We start from the raw sequence: 23,272 nt of genomic DNA on the forward strand, positions 1-23,272 counted from the left end.
ATAAGCACGTAACTTTACTAATTCTTCACTCCTTGCTCACGCTTCCCTTAGTTTCCGTCTCCACTTACTCCCCACTCATCCCTCACGCTTCCTTCCCATACCTGCCCTACCACTCCCCCACTCACTGCTAACTCATCCCTCACTCTCCGTCCCCTTACCTGCCTTACAACTTCCACATTCATTCCCCACTCAAGCCCATTCTTCCCTTCTTTACATCCCTTCCCGACTCTCAAAGACATTCCTCACTCATCCCCTATTTTCCCTCCTACTACTTTCCTTCCCCACTCCCACACACACACTCCTCATTCATCGCCCACTCTCCCTCCACTTACCACTTCCCATCTCACTCCTCACACATCCTTAACTCTCCGTTCCCTTATTTGCTTTCATTAATTTCCCACCCACTCTCCACGCTCCCTCCCTTCTCCAACCTTCCCCACTCACACACTCACTATCCCCTACAGGCACAACCATGCGGATGACCTTCTGGCCGGAGGAAGTCTGGCACAGAGTTTACTGCCTTGCAGTGGGTCCAACGTATACATTGATGCTGTTATTCTCGGGATTCGTTGATGGCTGTATTTTGGTTGCCGTCTGAATGTCACTCTCATTCGCTGGCTCTCCTTTTAACTTGCATATTCACTCACACATGCATTCGTACACTCGCTGGTAACAGATGGTATCAGATAACACACACACACACACACACACACACACACACACACACACACACACACACACACACACACACACACACACACACACACACACACACACACACACACACACACACACACACACACACACTCCTACATCCCTTCAGAAGTATTTATTGTACTTATTGATTCACTTACACATATCATTCACACAGGCACTAAACCTAACGCAGCTGAAAGAACGTTTCTACTATATACTCTCACTCCCTCAATCTTAACTGACTTCCACATACGCTCGCACTAGCTGCACCCCATGCAGGTTCACTCATACTTCAAAGGATGCTCCATCTCACTCACTCATTTACTCAATACCCACTTACGGAAATTGGTGAAAGTTTCGGAGACTTTCTAACATAGGTTCTTTCTCCTATTGTGACAAGCTTAGTTTAAAGAAGTTACTTTATTTGCATTATTTTACTAGTAATAGATGGGTCGAATCTACCAAAACCTGCATATATAATACATTTAGATTTATATTCCTGTTTTCTAAAGTCTAAACCTTTCACACAGCCAAAGTAGCATAATTATGAGGAAGAACCTTTCTTCCTCTCTCTCTGCCTCCCCGTTCTTTTCCGTTTATCTAAGTCTTTTCCGTTCTTCCTCTGCCTCCTGCTTCACCTGCCCCCATACTAACAATCTCCTAAACCCTCCTCAGCCAAAGCAATATGTGAAAGATAGCATTCACTACCTCAAACTGTCTACCCATTCCTCTCCCTTTTTCTCCGTCCTTCCCATTTCCTCCGCTGTTTTCCTCTTTCCTCCTCCCTCTTTCAGATGCTTTCCCTCCTTCCCTCTTTTCCCCCTGCCTTTAATAACCATATTCTCCCAACCCTCTACAATCGGAGTAGTATGTCACGGGCCGCTTCTGTTACCTGTGTGCCGCTCAACGTGTTAGGCTTCATCCTGGAACTTGACATACTCTGCGGAGACCTCACCTAAGACCTGCTGGACACAGTAGTCGGAACTTTGACAGACTGCGTCGCAGAGTTAAAACTGGAAGTGATCTTGGACCTTCTCGTTAACATTATCCGTAATGTCACTCGATTTTACGCTGCTTTTCATGCTGTCACTCGTTTTACACTGATTTTCACAATGCACTCTCTCTTACACTGATTTCCATATTGTCACTGTTTTAAGCTGATTTTCACACTGTCAGTCTTACGTTGATTATCATATTGCTCCTGTTTTACTCTCATTTTGATATAGTCACTCTGTGTTGCGCCTATTTTCATACTTTGTTTTATCCTGTCTCTCATACCACAGCTTTATGTTATGTGATTGTCTTAATCTGGCTCTCATACCCATTCTTTATGTTTTGTGATTACACTAACTTCCATACTTGGCTTTATGTTGTCTGATTTTGTTTTACACTGGCACTGGTACCCTAACTTAATGGTTTGTGATTCTATTTTACTATGGCTGTCATTCCCTAGCATTATGTTTTGCGATTCTGTTTTTCTCTGTCTCTCATACCGTACATTATAAAAAATTTTGTTTTACTCTGGCGCCAGTACAATACCTTTATTTTATGTGATTCTATTTTACTCTGGTTTATATAATTTTGGCGCCATTACTATGACTTTATTCTATTCTCACTACATGTTACTCATTCCAGGTTGGTGGTGCCGGAAAGCAGGAGAAAGCAACCTCAGTCACTCTCATTCTGTTTCTCAGCTGTCTAATTTAATGGTCTACGTAAAGCTATCTTAAAATTACTTCACTCTCATCCTCTTCTAATTCACGGTTTACCCCACTGCTTCATTTCTTGCCGTCGCAGTTGTTCTCCCCTAAGCCACTTCATTCCAATTTGCTTTATACCATACACACTTCTCACTCGGTCACACCTCTAGTTAAAAATATATTTCAACACTATCCTTTCTGCTGCGTCTAGACCTCATCATTTCCCTCATTAACTCCAATTCTAATCTGTATCCTGTCATCAATCTCCGAGCACACCTTCTATCTATTGGCTATATCATAACATAGCCTGATCTGTCCATTCCATTGCACTATGTCTACTTTAACACATCCCTGGTCTATCAAACTCATTCAATGTCCTCTTTCACTCTGTTAAGTCATCTAACCACACGCAGACCTGCAGCACTTCATCAAAGCACTTCCACCCTTTTTCAGTCCCTAGTATTCAAAGATCGATGCATGCATTAATGCAGGACCGTCAACGTCACTTTGCTTTCCTACTTCCACATGCTTCACATTGCCCTAATATGCCCCTTCTCCTATCCTACGACTTACTTGAGGTCCCATCGTTTTGTTTGGTGCTTTGGCCACTGTTAAATTCCTACAGTACAATATTTTCTCCTACTCTTGAGCGACCAAGCTTCCATAGCGTTCTACTCCATATGTTTTCTAGATGTCATCACCTCGGCTTTTCTTGTATTCGATAAACTTCTTCCATTTATTATGAAGACTTATTTTCAGCTTATTTTGGCAAACTGGATTCACAAAGTAGTTCAGTGTGGCGAATCTGTTTACTCTTCAGGAAAATTTGTTTTTATTTGTGGTGTGGGAAATCTTTAAAATCTTCTGGCTAATTTGTTTATATTTGTGGGATGTAGAGTTCAGATAATGATAAGACAATAACGATGTCGATGACAAAGCTATTACAAAGATTCCTAAAGAACTAGAGTGAGAAAGATTTATTCTCTCTCAGTCAACCCTGCCCTACAAAATTCCCCCACACTTCTCACCTGCCTTGCCCTGCCCTGTCTTCCTCTAAATTATATTGCCCTTCCCTGCCTTCCTCTTCATTACCCTGCCTTGCATTCCTCTTCATTACCCTGCGTTGCATTCCTCTTCATTACCCTGCGTTGCATTCCTCTTCATTACCCTGCCTTGCATTCCTCTTCATTACCCTGCGTTGCATTCCTCTTCATTACCCTGCCTTGCATTCCTCTTCATTACCCTGCCCTGTCCTGTTCTGTCCTGCGTCCCGTCAAACATCAGGCAGGTTCTCTAATCACTTGACCTAATCGACCCTCTCCCCTTCCTCTACCACAGTCGGCACACCACCTGAGGTGATCTTGGATATCTTGCTAGTAATCTTCGGCCTTGAAAGCCTCGTGGTGTCCTCCTGTGTCTGCTGTCGAAGCTTGGCTTTGTGAGTACGACAGATAGATAAAGAAAATTTGATGGGGAGAGAGAGAGAGAGAGAGAGAGAGAGAGAGGAAGTTATTATCGGATACTTTCAATTTCATAGTAAAAACATATATATTAAAATACGAAACTTACTTTCACGATCAGTATCACTCTTGTGGAATTTTTACTTTCAGTATTACACCGTGTTTGTTCTAAACTGAAAAAAAAATCCATAACATCTATAACTTATCTCTAACGTGAAGAAAACATGTATAACGCCTGTAACCTCTCTCTCTCTCTCTCTCTCTCTCTCTCTCTCTCTCTCTCTCTCTCTCTCTCTCTCTCTCATGAAAAAGATCTGTCTACTATCTCTTCATCCTAAAAGAAAAGCTCCATAACCCTCTATAACTCTCTCTCTCTCTCTCTCTCTCTCTCTCTCTCTCTCTCTCTCTCTCCACACACACACACACACACACACACACACACACACACACACATAGCTCCTCGAATTCATCTCATGCTTGCTTGGTGGAGTTCTTGTTATTCTTGGATAACATGGAACCCGTTGAACCGACCTGAACCAACGTGAACCTAAACCAGGACCAATCTCCATTCTGTGTGTGTGTGTGTGTGTGTGTGTGTGTGTGTGTGTGTGTGTGTGTGTGCGCGCGCGCGCGCGCGCACGAAAGTGTATGTGAATAAATCTAAAGCAGCATCTTACATTGTTTTTGTTACCTAATACACAGATCATAATTATTTTTTACCCAATTCTCAATAAGGGTATTTCAAGTGATAAAAAGGATCATATGAATTCATTTCCTCTAGAATATAAGGAACGGTAATGTATAATTATATATATAATTCCCTTTTCAACATAACCCTTAATGGTAGTTCTTCAAGGGAACACTGCTTTGTCCTGGTGCTGAAGCCTGTGCATTCCAGTCATCAAAGGAACTATACTAATGAGGTGCAACCACACTGGCAAATTTCTTTACTACGAATCAGCTGAAAAGTGTTCCTCTGACACTAAGTACCTGAACTGGACATACAAGGCACCAACTCAAATATTTTTCTAGTAGTTCACTATCTTGCAGTCTACCAGGTTCTTTTCACTGGACAGGGAAGGAGTTGAGAGACGTTCGTATAACCAGTTAGTGAAGTTGCCCGGCTATATCGATGACACCATGTGAAGGGGTCCCTCACCAGCACCAGCCTCTTTCTAAACAACAAAGACGAGCTCCGTCAAACCATGGTCATTAATCTTCAGCAGCGATGCAGCAGATGACTTGGTGTAGTCAGCGCTGATCCGGAGCAAGAGGTGTCAAAAATACACGAATTTCTACAGTCTAAGCTCCTTTGCAAACGAAACCTTGGGATGAGCAGTCGGCATGAAGAGTCCGGTCGTCTCTCCTGTTTTTCTCTCCAGGAACTTTGAAAGTCAGTGTGGTGAGTCCGCAGCAACTGACAATGACGACACTACACGGCCACATATAATATCATCAGTGTCGGCTGCTGCGGGGTTACCACATTGAGGCGAACGAAGTCGTTGTACAGCAAACGCAGGAGTGTTTGGAGAGACATGGAAAAATACTGATAGATATCCCGTGGAACAAAAAAGAAAAAAAAAAAAAAAAAAAAAACTTTCCTTAAAATGGAGCAGACGAAAGTAGGAGATAGAAGCAATCGAAAAACGTACTTTTTCATGCAAGGAAGAAACAACCAAAGACTATAACCCCCAAAGTTCTTCTTTACACGGATCACAAAACACAACAATGCAAAATTGAAGATCCACATATTCTGAGATGTGACTGAGGTCAGAGACAAAGGAAAATACAGGCTGAAGAAGGAAGATCCGGAGCTGATCTGCTGCACACATGAATGACTGAGTATCGTTTACTCTTGCATCAGAGAACTGGAAAGAGAAAGGGTGAAAGTGTGCTGCCAGAAATGTTCCACGCACTGCGATACTGGACGAAGGGTGCAAGTAAACATGTTAGAAACACACCAAAACAGCGATGGTGCAGAGGTAGAGATACAACACTGCAGAGAAGGGGGAGAGGTTGAAGGGAGTCTTTGAAAGAGGGGTTGGTAATAGACGATAAGCCTTTGATTCCACCCTGTTTACAAGAACGATATGTGGGGAAAGACTCCAACGCCAAACATGCTAGATGTATTACACACACGGGAGAATAGGATCCCAATACAAAGTCAACAACTCTCTAGTGTAACGAAAACACGGAGTCGGTTTAGTGCATGTAAACCCTTGGAAGAAGATTTTGCACGGGTGGTAGTATGATGTGTTAAAGACTTGTCGAGAAAGAAAACCCAAGGATATTAAGAGACAATGAAGGGCTGTGCTGTGTATCGCTAAATATTAAGGGATATTCCTGTTGAAGATTGTAACGGGACAGAAGGTGTAGATACTACACACACACACACACACACACACACACACACACACATATATATATATATATATATATATATATATATATATATATATATATATATATATATATATTGTTACGGAACAGCGAAAGATAATGTACACTTTAAGTGAGAACACCAAAAATCACTACTGTCCCGTAAAGGTCCAGGTTCAAAACAAAAGAGTTAGGTAAAATTACAAGTTAAAGTTTAATGCTCAAACTAACAACAAAACATTCAGGACTCATAAGGATAATGTAATGGCAAAAACAGGTTAAATATATGGTTAACTGCAATAGCCTCTATTAACACGAAATTAGCATGAGTAAATTGATCTAAGTCAGCCCCGTTAAAATGAGATACCAGATAATACTCAGTGAATGCCAGATATATTATTACAGATACAAAATATTATTAATGACGGCTGACAATAAGAACCTTACATAAATTACAAAAACCTCACTAGGCCTACAAATTAACAACTTATGCTATACAGTACAAGAATAAAATGCAATAACACTTATACTCAAATTATACAGCTGCTAGATGGTTGGAGACTTCCTGAGCACTCACAATAATAACTGTACAGGGGAGGACAGAGATGTGAACAAAATGAGGAGCAGATCTAAGTGGCCATTAATGTAGAGATTGAGCTCATTATATAGGGGCCGGCAGAGCTTGATACAACTTGTAAGAAGGACGCGAAAATGAAGCCATAGGGACAAAGAGTTGACAACCCCACTCTGAACAACAGAAAGGACGACTTACTCTACTATAACGGTAGAAGGGGGACTGAGGCAGAACACGCTCGTGATCAAACATGCAGCATACTGTGCGTTAAAATTACACAAAGGATGATGATATCATAGGCTATGTAACACCTCCCCACAAAGAAAAAGAAATTTACAATGGAAATTTCTTATTACTCTAAAACAATCTGTCTAAAGTCTAGATAAGCAATCTGCAATAACATTTTCTTTCCCCTTGACATGTTGTATGTCTAATGAATACTCCTGAAGAAGTAGACTCCATCTTGTCAATCTCTGATTTTTATCTTTAAACTTACTAAGGAATTTCAGTGGGTTATGATCGATATAAATGACTATGGGGTCAAAACCAGAACACAAATAAAATGAAAAATGCTGTAAACCCAAAATCAAGGCCAAAAGCTCTTTCTCAATAGTTGAGTAGTTCTTTTGAGGTGGAGTGAACTTCTTACTGTAATAAGATACAGGATGTTCAATACCCTGATCATCCTCTTGCAGCAAAACAGCCCCAGCTCCTGTATCACTTGCGTCAACAGCCATCTTAAAAGGCTTAGCAAAATTTGGAGTAGCGAGCACTGGCTGACTTAATAGGATAGCTTTAAGTTTGTTGAAAGAGGATTCACAGTTATCGGTCCAGACAAATTTAACTCCCTTTTTCAGTAGGTCTGTAAATGGTGAGACAAGAACTGAAAAGTTAAGAACAAATCTCCTGTAATAACCTACCATTCCCAAAAATCTTTGTAGCTCTTTCCTAGTTTTAGGTCTGGGAAGATCACTTATAACCTGAACCTTAGCTGCTGGTGGTGCAACATGTCCATCACCAATTACGTACCCAAGGTACTGAACTTTAGCTTGACCAAACTCACACTTTGATAAATTAGCTACAAGATTAGCCTGAAGCAAACGCTCAAGAAATTTACTGACATGGCATAGGTGATCTTTCCAGTTGTCACTGAAGATTAATACATCATCAATATAAACAACACACCCTGCCAAACCCTCTGTTACAACATTCATGAGCTTCTGAAATGTGGCTGGTGCATTCTTCATACCATATGGCTTTACAGAACATGCAGAAGTCTTTCCTAGTGTTACAAAACATGAGATCTCCCTAGCACGTTCAGTCATAGGTACTTGCCAGTATCTCGTTAACAAATCAAACTTACTTATGTACCTAGCCTTTCCGATCTTCTCTATGCAATCTTCCACGCGAGGGAGAGGGTAAATGTCTCTTTTGGTTATCTGATTAACACGTCTGTAGTCGATGCAAAGCCGCTGTGACCCACCCAGCTTAGGAACCAGAGTGACAGGAGAACTCCACTCGCTCTGACAGGGCTCAATCATCTTGTGGTCCAACAGGTAGCCAAGCTCCTTCTCGATGAGAGGAACTTTCACTGGGTTCACACGGTAAGGAGGCAATTTAATTGGCTTTGCGTCTCCAACATCGACATCATGCATCAACACAGTGGTTCTTCCTGGAGTGGCACGGAACACTTGCGGGTACTCCTGCCTTTCCTCGGGAGGTAGATGAGAAAGCTTAGTCTGGAGATCATTCATGATATCAGGATTCTTCCCCAAACTATCACTCAGGCTCATACTGCATGGGAGAGCTTCACTTGCAGACTCGGGTGGAACAGCTACAGTGCAGACTGGATTATTTTCGTCCCGCCTGTGATATAACTTTAGCATGTTGATGTGACTTAGTTGCTTGTTCTTTCTACAATCTGGTGTGGCGATGACATAGTTGACATCACTGAATTTCTTCTCCACGAAATAAGGACCACTAAACTTGGCTTGAAGAGGTTGCCCATGAACTGGTAGCAGAATCAAAACCTGATCTCCTGGCTGAAAGTGGCGGAACCTGGACTTCTTATCATACCAAGTCTTCATCTTCTCCTGAGCAGCTCCTAAATTCTCTCATGCCAGTTGTAAAGCAGTGGACAGCCGTTCTTTGAACTTCATCACATACTCCAGCAGGTTGACGTCATCTTCCTCTGACAGCCAGCATTCCTTGAGTAACTTAAGGGGTCCTCTTACTTCATGGCCAAACAGTAGTTCAAAAGGTGAGAAGCTCAGTGATTCATTTGGAGATTTTCTTGTGGCAAACACAACGAATGGAAGACCTTTATCCCAGTCTTTCTGATGTTCCAAACAGTATTTCTTGAGCATCGATTTGAGTGTTTGATGATATCTCTCCAACGCTCCTTGGGTCTGGGGATGGTAAGCTGAAGACGTGATCTGGGTGATGCCCAACTCTTTCAGAGACTGCTTGAAAACATTTGACATGAAATTACTTCCCCGGTCTGACTGTACCTCCTTGGGCAGACCAAACTTTGTGAAGAACCCTAGCATTTCCTTAACCATGTTCTTTGCTGAGATATTTCTAAGTGGAATGGCTTCAGGATAACGAGTAGCCATATCAATCAGGGTCAACACATAAGAAAATCCTGAAGAAGTCTTAGGAAGAGGGCCCACAATATCCACCAACACACGAGTGAATGGTGAATGGCACGGGCGAATGGGAACTAGAGGTGCAACCTTTTCGGTCTGATTACACTTCCCCACAACTTGACAGGTGTGACAAGACTTACAATACCAGGAAACATCTCTGAAGATGCCTGGCCAGTAGATGTGTTTCAAAATGCGTGCCACAGTCTTCCTCACTCCGAGGTGTCCTGCCAAACTGGAATCATGAGCCACTCTAATGATATCCTGCCTACAAACACGAGGGATGACAACTTGATGTACAACCTCCCATTCACAGTCGGCTGATGCTGTTTGGGGTCTCCACTTCCTCATAAGTACTCCTGACTTTATACAATAACAAGTAGAAGCACCAGTTGACTCTTCCTCACTGCAAGCAGAGTTAGCAAGACCTTTCAACTCAGGGTCAGCAACCTGCAACTCAATCAACTCTTGACGAGACAAATTATCAACACTACGGGATACTGCCTCATCTGGTGAGTGGTCCAAATTAGCAAGAAAAGTGTCAGCTAGGATAACATCATCATCATCATTATCCTCTAAATCACCAGTAACTTTAGACTTAGCCCTAGTGACAGCACATGCAGGGAACACATCAGGGACATCACAATCCCGGGACGCAGCCACTGGCTCACTAGACAACTGAGGAGCTGGACACACTTGACTTCCACCAATATCATTTCCAAGTAAGAAAGTTACACCTGACATTGGGAGTGTCTCAACCAACCCAACCATAACGGAACCATTAACAAAACCAGACTCTAAATTCACTCTGCACAGAGGGACAGAGAAGTAATTATTCCCTACACCTTGTAAGATTACAGTTTCATCAGAGGAATTAACATTAGAGCCTAGAACACTGGTCAGCATAAGGGATTGGCAAGCACCTGTATCACGATATATTTTAACTGATTTCCTGTCATTACTGTCCAGAGGACTGACAAAACCATCAGACAGGAAATTAGCACATGAACTCTTGAGAGTGTCACCCACGTTACTGCTCAAAAGAGGAGCTCCATCATGAGAATTTAAGTTACCCCTCAAAGCATGTTCAGTTAACTCAGTTAAAGAATTCTGGGAACTCTCAAGAGTGGACACTAGACCAGTTGACTGAATATTTAAAGACTCCTTTTTGTTCACATCACGCTATCTCCTGAAACATTTCTCCGTAGTATGACCAAGCTTACTACAATAAGTACATTTACTTTTCTGAAATCTAGAGGTGAAGCTGGTATTTACTTCCTGAGAAACATCATCTTTATTCTCTTTCCTGTTACCTGTACTCTGAGTAGAGGCAACGTACTTACTCTCAGCTTTCCCTTTTTCTTTAGAATATCTCTTGTGAGTGAAAACATATTCATCAGCTAAAACTGCAGCATCAGACAAATTATCTATTCTTTTCTCATCAAGATATAGGCTTACATCTTTACTAATACACCTTTTGAAGTCGTCCAGCAAAATCATCCGCTTAAATTTGTCAAAATCAGAACCCACATTCTTAGAATTTAACCACTACTCTAACAGATCTTCTTTGATTTTTGCATACTCAACATGGGATTGCTTATCTTGCTTGTAAGTTGTCCTAAATTTTACTCTATAAGCTTCAGGAACAAGCTCATAGGCCTTAAGAATCAAGCTCTTAACTACATCATAATTATCAGATTGATCCTGAGGCAAAGATGCATAAGTTACTTGAGCTTTACCGGTGAGAACAGTTTGAAGGAGTACTGGCCAATACTTTTTGGGCCAATTAAAACCTGTAACTACCCTCTCAAACAACTGAAAATACTTTGTTAAATCAGATTCATTAAAAGGAGGGACAAGTTTAACATTTTTAGCCACATCAAAATCATCAGAGCTAGATGATCCAGTTCCACCTTGTTTCATGCGATACTCATGGTCTGCCTGAATCCTAGCAATTTCAACTTGTGCCTCAGCCTCCTTAGCACGAGCCTGAAACTCCGCCTCCTTAGCCTGAGACTCCGCCTCCTTAGCACGAGCCTCCTGCAGGGCTAGCTGTAACTTAGCTAATTCAATCTGCGTTTGCTCATTTAGAGGAGTTCCATTAAACAAGCTTTTATTAATCATGCCAACAATTTGATCTTTAGAATGATGAGAGTGAACTGCAATTCCCAATTGTTGAGCAACAAGCTTAAGTTCATTCTTTGTTCTGTTTTCTACATCACACACTGTTTGCACATTTGACAAAAAATCTTTGGCTTCATCAAGCGTAGTAATAGTAGACATCATGAATAAATCAGTCACAAAATATCGAGCAATATCCTTATGATAATATCCTGAATATCCTGGCGAGGTCGCCAAATTTATGTTATGGAACAGTGAAAGATAATGTACACTTTAAGTGAGAACACCATAAATCACTACTGTCCCGTAAAGGTCCAGGTTCAAAACAAAAGAGTTAGGTAAAATTAGAAGTTAAAGTTTAATGCTCAAACTAACAACAAAACATTCAGGACTCATAAGGATAATGTAATGGCAAAAACAGGTTAAATATATGGTTAACTGCAATAGCCTCTATTAACACGAAATTAGCATGAGTAAATTGATCTAAGTCAGCCCTGTTAAAATGAGATACCAGATAATACTCAGTGAATGCCAGATATATTATTACAGATACAAAATATTATTAATGATGGCTGACAATAAGAACCTTACATAAATTACAAAAACCTCACTAGGCCTACAAATTAACAACTTATGCTATACAGTACAAGAACAAAATGCAATAACACTTATACTCAAATTATACAGCTGCTAGATGTTTGGCGACTTCCTGAGCACTCACAATAATAACTGTACAGGGGAGGACAGAGATGTCAACAAAATGAGGAGCAGATCTAAGTGACCATTAATGTAGAGACTGAGCTCATTATATAGGGGCCGGCAGAGCTTGATACAACTTGTAAGAAGGACGCGCAAATGAAGCCATGGGGACAAAGAGTTGACAATTCCGCTCGGAACAACAGAAAGGACGATTTACTCTACTATAACGGTAGAAGGGGGACTGAGGCAGAACACGCTCGAGATCAAACTTGCAGCATACTGTGCGTAAAAATTACACAAAGGATGATGAAATCATAGGCTATGTAACAATATATATATATATATATATATATATATATATATATATATATATATATATATATATATATATATTTATATATAGAATCAAAAAGATATTGAAGTCAGAAAGTAGTGAGCCACAGTTTAATCACAAGAATCAAAAAGATATTGAAGTCAGAAAGTAGTGAGCCACAGCTTAATCACATGATGACTTAAAGAACTGAAGAAACGGACACCGAAACAAACATTTAGGAAAGTGAGGGATGGAGTCATCTGAGTGAGAGTGGACAGGGAAAAAATGCAGTTTAGAAAATCAATTATGAATAGAAGGGAGACAGCTGGTGAGAGTACAGAGAACTAAGGAGCACCACTATTGATAGTTTTAGAAGACGAACATAGACAGTCTACAATAGCAGCTACAGAACGACCACAAGGAAAGCTTGAGATGAAGGCACAGACAAGAAACAAACCATAAAAGCGCGCTCTGGAAATCATCAACTTTTGCCAAACTCGGTCGATAGCTTTGACTATGACACGTGCAATGACAAAAGTTTCGCCACAGTCCCAAAAGGAGGATGGCCAAAAATCATAAGGCAAAGTGTATATCACCGGTGGAGCATCCTTAGCAGAAAAAGTTTATGAGAGGACAATGCTTCAGAATCTTCTAGTTAAACATACTCTCACACACTTTACAAAAACAACATACTGAGGCAATTGGTTGATAATGAGTGGGTTAGGAACGACCACCCCATTTCGGAAGAGGCTGAATGAAAGCAAACTTCCAGCAAGAAGGTAAGGCACAAGTTTGACATAGGCAAAAGAGTTTACCTAGACAGGGTGCCAACACGACCAGCCAAGTGAACGAATTGGACTGTTTCGAAGTAAGCAACAGTTGACATATTGAAATGTTAAAGTAACTAAGAAAACTTATAAACATGAAATTAGCGTTTCCTCGATAGCAGGGAAAAACGCATGTACAGTAATATAAACAGGTCCTGTCCCAGGTACAGCAGACAACAGACGGACAACCAAGGCAACGGAGAGGCAGGCACGAGATGAGTGAAAAGAAGAGCTAGAGAAGGAGCTAAATAAAGATATGAAATGCGGAAATTCGCTGGTATTTGGAATTTTGCTACTATTCTATGAAACAGGTTAATAAGCAATACTGCAGAACTTGATGGAAAATTATGAGAGGTCTTTGCGCTACAGTGGACTGACTAAGGCTGCTGCCATGTATGCATATATGTACTGTATGTATGAACAGTATGTATACTGTGTGTGTGTGTGTGTGTGTGTGTGTGTTAACACCAGTCTAAAAGGATCTGGTCCTGTATATTTAATACAAGTGTTCTTCCTTCAAGACGCATGCCGCATGCAAACGATAAAAGCCAGCAGAAGTTATTGCCCTAGTGAGCTTAATAAATACTTATGTTAACTCGGAAGCGAAAACTTATAAATTTGGTCAGTTAAGGAAAATCTGATGGTGTCAGATGATTTAAAGTGAGGCGAATAATAGGGTGTACTGTAGATGCTCTCTCTCTCTCTCTCTCTCTCGTCAGAAGAATTTAGTAAATGACCACTGTATAGCAATATTACACTTATACTCAATAAAGACCATGTTACAGTAGTTGCGAGGAAGTGGTCGAGTACAAGAAGGCTAATTTTCAAAAGCTGAATGCAATTGTAAATAAAAGTGACTGGAATTCATCTATTCAAACATTGGCTATGAACGAGGAATGAAAAAGCAGCTGAGCAAAAAAATAATAACAAAAGAAAAACGAAGATGTCTGAAAGGATAATATGAGCAGGATTGAATAAATTTCAAGGAATTGTGTAAGTCAAAAGAAACCAGGGGGAAGCTTGGGACGGGAAGAAACCAAATGTCTCCTCTGAAAGATGTTACTGGAGAAAAATAAATAAATAAATAAATAAATGTGAGCTAAATATAATATTTTTATTACAAAGTGTATAAGAGTATCATTGTGACTGAAGAGCTAGTCCAGGATATGGAAATAGTGGACAGAAAAAATCCCAGCTATAGACTTAAAAAAAAAATCATGAGGAATAAATATGGACAAAGCAGGAAGTGAAGACGATCGCACCAATGATCTCATTAACTCAGGGCTATCTGTGCAGATCCTAGTCTGTGCTTATACTACTTTATTTGCGTTTAATACATTGATTAATATATAACTGCGTGACACAAAACTATGTAAGGGTATTTTAAGTTTATGGAGTGTCTTGTTGACAGGAGGGGAATGATCTTATGTGCAGCTGATAAAAGTAAAATATGCGGACAGAAACAGAGTCAGCTGAGGACTCTTGTGCAAGTACTCGTCTATTTTTCTTTTAAATGTCTTAACAGAGATACTGTTCATGGTATCTGAGGGTAATCTGTTCTCTAACGACCCTGTTGAAGAAGTATTTTGCTTCACGGGATTAGAAATGCTTTCCCATAATTTTGCAGCCATTACTTCTGGTTTGACTAGACCGGTGTATTTCAAAATAATTATTCATGTCTAAGTTGTCATATCCCTTCATGATTTTGAAAACTTCAATAGGGACACTTCTTAACTTGCATTTGGTTTGATTGAATAATTTAATTTTTTCAAGGCATTCCTCATATGGTTTGTTTTGTAGTGGTATCATATTTGTGTTTCTTCACTGTATGTTCTCTTATTTTTTTTTTCTGCCTTTTCTGAAGTATGGAGACCAGAACTGCACACAATACTCGAGATGGGGGCGTACTAGCGAGTGTTACAAGGCAAGTATGACATTTTCCGGTTTAAACTCAAAAGTTTTTCCAATAAAACTCACCAACATGTTTGCAGTTTTAACCACCTCGATGCACTGCTTACTCGGTTTTGGGTCAGTTGATATTATCACACGAAGATCCTTTTCATTGTTTGTACTTGATAATTGGATATTGTTCCTTATGTAATTTGCATCGCTGTTGTTATTTCCAGTATGAAATACTTTGCATTTTTTTATTCTGAATTTCATTTGCCATTTTTCTGCCCAGCTTGCCAATGTATTAAGGTCATTTTGTAACTGCTGCCACTTCAACGTTGTAGTTACTTTATTGGTTATTTTAGTATCGTCAGCAATTTTACAATTTCAATCCTCATCACTGTCGTTTATGTACATAATAAAAAGTATCAGTCCAGGTACTGAGCCCTGGCGAACGCCGCTAATCACATTATGCCATTTGGATTCCTTTCCATTTATAACATTTGCTTGTTTCCATTCGCATAGGATTTTCCCGGTATTTAACGACGTATCCAAAAGACAGCGAGTGACAGCAATAACTCATTTTTTATTCTTTGAGAATTCTCGGCGATATTTTGTCAGGGCCAGGTGTTTTGTTTATGTTTGTACTATTTTTTGCTAAAAGGATATCGCTTTTGTGGATAGTATAGTTATTAAGATGGTGCTGTTTGCTTGGTTTATGTGTGACAGTAGGATTCTTGTCGTGTTTTCTATTGTAGAAGCAGATGCAAAGTAATCATTAAGAATGTTCGCCATTTCAACCTCATTTTCTTTGTGTTTGTTATTGTTTGTTTCTAGATTGCCTATTCATGTAGTGATAACCTTTTTTTTTCTAATATCATCATCACCATCATCCAATCCTATATCACCCCATGATATAACTGTAATATTCTTTAGGGTTTGAATAATTTGTATGTATTAGGAATGTGGGTCTTCAGTGCTTTCTTGCTTTATTTGATAAGTCGTTTCAATGTGCGGTTTAAATTATCGTACACTAATTTATCATGATTATTTTGTATAGTTTTATATATATGGTAACCATGTTTTTTGGCTATTAGGCTACTCTTAAAATCACTGGACCATCACTTTGGTTTACTATTTCCAGCTGGACGCCTTTTATGTAGTGGTACACACGACTTTACCACTTCATTAAATTTTTAGGTGAATCTTCCCCATGTTTGGTTTATGTCATCGGTTTCAGCCATTTGATTCCAATCCGTGGTTGTAAGTAGCACACTGAGTCTGGCATAATCTGCTCTCCTATAGTCTGGGACTTTGTCTTCGCCCTCTGCTTCTCTCACTTTTCCAGTAGTAATATAAAACTGCATAATTAGATTATAGTTGGAACTAAACTCTGGTCCAACTTCGATGTTGTTAACTAGGTTATCGTTTGTAGTTACAGTAGGATGATGTCTAGGATATTGTTTCCTCTTGTTGGGTATTCTACGTGTTGGTAAAGGGTGCATTCTTGAAGATTCTCGTAAAGATCATGTCCTCAGTGAGCAGTTTGCGGTTCACCCCCCTTTGTTACTGGTGGTTTGAAGTCGTCAAAAATTACGCTATTCTCTAGACAACAAGTTTCGGTAATTTGATGATAAAGTTTTTCGTCTGTGTAAGTTGATTGTGCCGGGGTATTACAGACAAAACATATCAGCTGACACAACTGGATCTATGTTAATAATACTGGGTTTAGATGGAACAACAGGGTGAAGACTAGTCTCCAGGTAGAGTAAAACACCACCACGAGCATGGTGTGGCCACTCATAGTTGAAAATAGTGTATCCTGTTAATGAGTATTCTGCTAAAAAGTCACGGTCAGGTGTGTTAATCCAGGACTCTGTTGTGCCGATGATGTCATAATTTTCTAGGTAAATAAGAGATTCTAAATCCTCAAATTTGTTCCGCAGACTACGTGTGTTAACATAGCAGACTGTAATTCTGTCCCAATTGTTGATGAACTGACTTTATGGGTATTTACATTGAGGTTCCTGCTCCTGGAGGCTCCACGCTTTTTTATCTGAAGAGGGCAACTTTATGATGTATAAGTCTACCATGCCAAGCTGCTCCTACCTAGGTCAAATGAAGACTATCTTTCTGGAAAAGATTATGTTGATCATAGAACTGGTCCTACAGATTGATAAAGTCGACTCCTTCTTCCGTGCAGAGAGATTTTAGACGGTTATTTGTGCTGATGGCCTTGTTGTAGACACTATATTCTGCATTGATGATTGGGAGTATGCCGGATATTATTACATTTGTGGACTTTGTTTTAAATCATTTGGTCATCTCATGATATTTTGCTAGCAGTTCCTCTGATGTTTTTGCTCTTCAAATCATTTGTACCAACATGAATAACGGGATATCTAGTCAAAGACGTCACATATCAATTTTTGAGTAAATCATGTGAAAATTGACGATTTTATGCCCATTTGAAATTTTAGGCCTGACCCACATGACACTGACCTCCCTACCACTAACTGGGGGGCGACACCGCCCCTCCACCGATGTAATGAGGCATGTTATAGGATGCAGATTTGAAAGCTGCACATTAGGTTATGACAAATTTGAAGGGAGCTAAGACGAAAAAAACGATTTTTCTACTTTTTTTTTAATTCATTTTTTTGGTCCTACAGCCTAATTTGGCCCAAAATTATATCAAGTGATCGGAAGGTCATAGTCCATCATCCCTGTAATTTTAGTCAAAACGGCACTAGTAGTTTTTGCATAAAGCTGTTAACAGATAGGCGGACTAACAGACAGACAGGCAATCCGAGTGAAAACAATACCTGTCCCTGAGCACCTCCGGGGCGGAGATAAGTAATGTGTGTCTGAAGGAAGGAGGGGAGGAGGATCAGAATGAGGATGAGGATGAGGAGGAGGAAGATGAGGATGAAGATGATAATGATGATGAGGAGAAGGAAAAGGAGTGGGAGCAAGAACAGCAAGAGGAGACAGATCAGGAGGGGTAGGAGAAGGACAGGAAGAACTGGAGCAGGGGGATGAGTTGGAGAAGGAGGAGGAGGAGGAGGAGGAGGAGGAGAAGTGGGAGCAGGAGGAGGAGGAATACAAAGGAATACAAATGAAAGCAAACAGCGACAGACCTAATCGTCCTTTCGAGGCCGCCTGTAACAGAGTAGACTATGACTACAAGATTTAATTCTACGTGCTGAAGGATAAGAATAGTAAAGCAAGAGGGGTCTCCCCACCTCCAAACCCTACAGTTAAAACTGGCAGGTAAAAGTAAGAAAGACCACCATACAGCAATGGAAAAACTGACATGGAAATTTCATACGAAAGACTGAAAAGGAAAAGCTCATTCTATAATACTTTCTCTACAGGCTACCTGTATAAGAAAGTAATAAGTAAATTGAATAATCTAATAAATAAATCAAGCATGGCATTATGTATAGGTACGGTAAGTTAACCGGGCGTCTGAAGACATAGCATGGAAATTGCACAGTGCACATTGTGGATGTTCAGGGGTGGTGCAGCAGCCTTGCCTGGTGCTTTTAAGGTAGGCAGTAGTCAATCAGGCCCCAGCTCCAATCACTTCACTGTGACAAGGAACTTTCCCACGCAGAACAAGTACACAAGTTACCTCCTGAAACAGTGACCCCTGGTATATTAAAGAAAAATCCTGATGGTGGTCACTTAACTAACAGGGACCCTCAGTGATCCACAGGCCATCAGTGCTATTACTTTATTTGCATATAATGTAATGATAAATATATAATGACGATCCAATGCTATGTACGAATACTTTAAGTTAATGGAATGTCTTGTAGACAGGAGGGGAATGAATTTTTGCATAACTGGTAAAAGTAGGCTAAGTTATTCTATTAGAAACACAGTCAGCTGAGGATTCTCATGCAAGTACTTGTCTATTTTGCTTTTAAATGTCCTAATTGAGATGCTGTTCATGGTGCCTGAGGGTAATCTCTTCCATATATTTACGACCCTCTTGAAGAAGAATTATGTTGCTTCACGGGATTGGAAACACTTCCCCATAGTTTTGCAGCCATTACTCGACCGGTCTATATCAAAATATGTATTCACGTCTAAGTTATCATATCCCTTCATGATTTTGAACACTTCAATAAGGTCACCTCTTAACCTCCGTTTCGTTAGACTGAATAATTTAATTTCTTCAAGGCGTTCCTCATATGGGTTGTTTCCCAGTCGTGGTATCAAAAAGTGGCGGCCACTTCAAACTTTGCCAGGAAAACAAGTGCGGTTCCTAACGACACCTGGCACCTCCCGGCAGCCGATTTTTTGACAGTTCCAACTGACACTCGGTGATTAGGGGTAAACACAAGGAGACACAATGATCTTAGGGTTCCATACTGCGGAACTTCTCATGCCCAGCAGAGTGTTCTTGTTAGGGGTGTTAGATAACGGAATATACTCCCAATTGAGGTGAGAACTGGCAGTACAAAAACAACCTTCGAAATCAAGCTGAAGCAGGAACCGATCAACAATTATTAGAAATTTAAATGATTAATGTTTTCTTTCTTCTTCCTTTTTGCACGTAAGTACGAATGTATGTACTTGCTGTTATATAATTATAATAAGAATGTTTAGGTATTGAAAATTTGTCTTGTACTGTACAGTCGCCCCAAGAAGTAATGGCAGAGTTCCAGATTGCTTCGGTCACCCAGCATGCCATACGTTCAGTGAAAACAGTGAATATAAGGTGAACATTCAATGCCTTCATCACGTCATATCAGATAAAATATATATTATATCGCGCTAAGAATGATGAAAATGAATAACAGGAGGCAGTGATATATTAGAAGTTAACACTTAGTTACCGTTCCCTATTTGAATGAATATGAAATGTATTACTCCGCGCTCGGTGGGTAGTATGCCTATACTGTAACTCCGTTTTCCTGATTTATTTGTTTCCCAGGATTTCGAATACAGATGCTCAAGTTTTGAAGACCAGTTAAGGAAAATTCGTGTGACTGTAATACACTGCCTTATTTTCAAATGCTATGGTGATGATACAGCAACAATAAGTATGCCATAACAATGAAATTATTATTCGTAATGATGCCCTACCTGCGGTAGCAGCAAGACCATACTGCCTTTAATTTCGTCTTCCTCTCGCCAGTAATAATTATAATTAGGAACTTTATTCCCAACTGATGCAAAATTATTTGCACTTGTAAGGAGGTATGACAGATTCTGCATGTTTCTCTTACATTAGGCAATAAACAGGACCAAAACATGAGTCCATAAACTCTTTCAGTGCAAAAGCACTCACTCTTTACTCCATCTTTTAATCTTAATATGTCTTTTTAAATAACCTGTACTGTCCTGGTGAACAGAAAATGCTGGTTTGGAAGTTTTGAACCCAATCATTTGTTTATGAACCTCTGCATTTTATTACTCTTGCTGCTCGATTATGCACTGAGGATATCAGACGATGACAGAAGTCAGCATTCTGCAAGGAGCTCCGACTCTAGGCAAATTTCGAGTTCTTTTTTTTTATACTTCTTTCACCGACAGCCCTCTGGCCTATATTAAATAATCCAGAGATTTTTCTTAATGGAAAACTGGGCAAGGGCAGTGTAATAACCGCATGTCTTTGAGTAATGGTATCTCCTTTCGTGCGTGTTGATAGAAACATTTAAAATAGCTTACGCCGCCTGCCCGCTTTCTGTCGTCGTCCATAAAGACATTGGAAACGGAATTAAATGACTTTAAATTCTTCCCTAGAACGGAAATTATTTTATAAATAATTACTCATTTTAATTATTTATTGAAGATTCCTTTTGTTCTGTCTTATGCTTTTAAAAAAAATTATTGCATGTTAATGTACTAGATTTGAACTCCACAAATTATTCCTGAATGTCCCTGAGCGATAGTAGTGAAATATCAATTAGTTCCGTGTAGGATTTCCTATTATCGTAACTAACGAACTGCTTCCTACAATTTTGAATTATGCAGGTACTTTGGGATTAATTTATTGTTTTTTGTAACAATTTTACGTATTAAGTTTCACCTCTTAGAGATATAAGGAAGAGTATGTGCACTATCGCTGACCGAAAACTTCTGGATACTCCGCCGAAACTTCTTAGGCCGACTGTACACCAAGTATAACTGTGACTGCACCTTAACATATCATATCATTTAGGTCTGTATTACTATAGAGCCCTGGCTTAGTGGACCTAGCTTCAGTGTTGTTTTCTGTAGTTTTTCTGGTATAATTGCTCATTGTGTATCTGTAATGCGGAAGAAAAAATCTCTCTCTCTCTCTCTCTCTCTCTCTCTCTCTCTCTCTCTCTCTGGCAAATTTCCTTGGGTTAGAATTTACCTGAAATGTAAAATTATCTTGAATAAAATATGCTTCAGAAAAATGTGCACTTCAAAAATCTGTTGGAAGAAAAGTATAAGAAAATGTGCACAACTTTGTTGTGGCTTTTGACCGACGATTTGATACAGCTTATATCTCGTTGTGGGAGTGTTGTGCTCTTTTTTATTTTTATTAGAAAAAATATGATTATAGAAAATGAATATAACAGCCCTATCATGAATACAAGAATAGCCTCAGTGGTGCAGGAGGTCCCACAACGAAACTGTTTCAAAGAAGCTTATTTCCCCGACCCGAACCCCAGCTCCTTATAACTCATAAGAAGCAATTTCCTCTCCACAGGAGTCCACAATAGTCAGTGTAAGGAACGGCCAACATCGTGGGTTCAGATTGAGGCAGAAATTACTGTAGCTGCCTTTGTGTTGGTGTGATACAGAAGTGACACAGATTATTGTTGTCTGGTGACAGTGGGTGTAAGTGATGGAATGGTGAGGTGGATGGATGCACGAATGGATAGACAGATACATACAAACACATGCAGATAGATAGAAATAGGGAGATAGAGAGATATACATACGTGGATGGATGGACAGAAAGATGTAGATACATATATTCGTGGATCAGTTGATAGAGAAGTAAATAGATGACTAGATAGACACATCGATCTTTGATCGATCGATCGATCGATACAGAAACAGATATATAGATACAGATAAAAAAAAATAAATAGATTGGTGGATGGAGAGACATAATTACTTAGTGATGCGTGTATAAATGGAATGATAGATACAGGTAGACAGATAGACAAACAGATACAGATAATCTGATAGATAGAGAGGCAGATAGGTAGGTAGGTAGGCAGATATGTTGGAAGATGGTTATACAGGAGGGAAGACTGATCCATTTAAACGTTGATAAATACACACACACACACACACACACACACACACACACACACACACCAGGTGTGTACGTGTGTGTGAAAGCATCCAAGTGACCCGAGTTCTAGCACTGCTTAGGCCGCGCTGCTTGCGTGGGTGAGGTGAGCCCTCATCTGTCAGGTGTAGCTCAAGGCACGCTGTGGTGGAAAACCCGGAAGGGTTCGAAACTCAGCCGGGTAAAGATTAGGTGACCTGTCCCCTCGTGCCCAGGCCTCCTTACAACCTCGGTGAGGCTGGGTAGTGTGTCAACGCTCATCAGGAGCAGCCAGGGTCAGCCTGTTGACCTCCTTAGGTTAGGATACTAGATTAAGGACCTATGTATTTCCAGCCACTGAGTGCAGTGAATAAATAAACTGAAAATTATAACTTTTATCACACACACACACACACACACACACACACGCATCAGAGAGAGAGAGAGAGAGAGAGAGAGAGAATAAGCTCAACGAAATGAGAAAAACTTCGTTCTCGGTCTTCATCTTCTCCTCCTCCCGTCAGCCTCTCCCCCGTATACATTCTTTCTATTAGTCTATAATCTACGTTCAGGTAATAATAAGTGATAAACAGACAGACAGACAGACAGACAAACAGACCGAGAGTAAACCTAGCCCTCATTAACACCTTGACTAATAGAGGTTCTTCCTAAGCAAAATATTTGTTATGGCGGTAGAA

At 40.1% G+C, this 23,272-nt stretch overlaps 1 protein-coding gene across 1 annotated transcript in view; it reads left to right on the top strand.

The window, feature by feature from the left end:
• The window catches only part of LOC145415945 (uncharacterized), a 159,078-nt gene that overhangs the window by 24,808 nt on the left and 110,998 nt on the right, over window positions 1-23,272 (top strand). The gene's annotated exons all lie outside the window — the stretch shown is intronic.

This window comes from Coenobita brevimanus, chromosome 104 (genome assembly GCF_032717465.1).
Source record: "Coenobita brevimanus isolate Jiangsu-jjx chromosome 104, ASM3271746v2, whole genome shotgun sequence".
In the NCBI taxonomy this organism is placed as follows: domain Eukaryota; kingdom Metazoa; phylum Arthropoda; class Malacostraca; order Decapoda; family Coenobitidae; genus Coenobita; species Coenobita brevimanus.